This window comes from Penaeus monodon, chromosome 24 (genome assembly GCF_015228065.2).
Source record: "Penaeus monodon isolate SGIC_2016 chromosome 24, NSTDA_Pmon_1, whole genome shotgun sequence".
Taxonomy (NCBI): Eukaryota; Metazoa; Arthropoda; class Malacostraca; order Decapoda; family Penaeidae; genus Penaeus; species Penaeus monodon.
Genome location: NC_051409.1, coordinates 19,744,670 through 19,745,840, shown reverse-complemented (window position 1 = coordinate 19,745,840; position 1,171 = coordinate 19,744,670). Strand labels below are relative to the sequence as shown.

The 1,171-nt window shown below is 31.5% G+C and overlaps 1 protein-coding gene across 1 annotated transcript in view; it reads right to left on the bottom strand.

The window, feature by feature from the left end:
- Positions 1-377: 377 nt before the first annotated feature.
- Positions 378-1,171, bottom strand: part of LOC119588640 (actin cytoskeleton-regulatory complex protein PAN1-like) — a gene marked incomplete in the record, with an annotated part of 53,193 nt that continues 52,399 nt past the window's right edge. Inside the window, 1 exon segment of the mRNA XM_037937276.1 lies at positions 378-911.

Genomic DNA, 1,171 nt, shown 5'->3' with positions numbered 1-1,171 from the left:
CTGGCTGATGACGTCAATGATCTCTCTGTCAGCTGATCTCTTCTATTGCAGTTAATACATGTTAATACTCTGTGTTGCTCTGTTGATTTGTTAATAACGAATCGTTGTAGAAAGTTTATGAATTATTTACTGGAATGGATATTTTTTACGGTAACATTATTTATAGTGCGATTAATTTAAATGTAGTTATACAGGGCACATAAATCAGTTGTATCGCTGGATCACCGATTCAAATGATACTAATGTTCGAAGGGTAATATTTGCATAGGCCAAATGCTTGTTTAAAAATGCGATTCTGATCACTTGCATTAACTATTCAATTTAATGCTAAATTTTAGTTTTATTCATTATCCATTAGGTTAAATAAAACTTAAATAAGTTGAAATGACAATTTTTTTCAACTGTAAATATCTACCATTTGATGCATGGTTACTAAGCAATGTGAGATGTATGCTTGTCTATAGAGATAACAACACTCACTGCTTTCAAGATTATGATCACTGAATTAGCACCTTCATTTTGAAAAATAACAGGTAATGCAACAAGTAAGACTTGACATACTGTATAAAATTCCCGTATATTTCATGTGACATAACATAAATAATTTAAAAAGAACTTACACACAAAGCAAGGTTAATATCACTGGCACTGTTAAGCACGGAATGCAGTAAAGGTAAAGTAAATTAAACAGATCATATATGATGTTATATATTCTATAAATATGTGCATCATAGTTTATCAAAATGAAGAAACAGTTCTTTGCTTTGGTATATTAATCTTTAAGAAAATAATACAATTTTTGATTGTGTGTCTTTTTGTATGATTCCATTTTAGACATATCTTATTAAAGCTTCTGGGTTTATCAAGTTGACAAAATTTTCACATAAATGGATGTCCGAAGGAACACTGCTCTGAGTCTCATGAGTGAAGCAGAATTTTTTATGGCACTGCATGATTTTCCCTTTTCCTTTCTTTTCCCCTTTTTTCTCTTTTTTTTTCCTTCTTTTTTTTTTTTTCTTTATTTTTTTCTCTTTTTTCTTTCTTTTTTCCCTTCTTTTCCCCTTCCCCTTCTTCTTTTCTTTTTCTTCCTCTTTTATCTTTTTTTCCCTCCTTGCCTTTTCCGTTTTCCTTCCCCCCCTTTCTTTTCCCCCCCCCCTTCCCAAAACCCCCC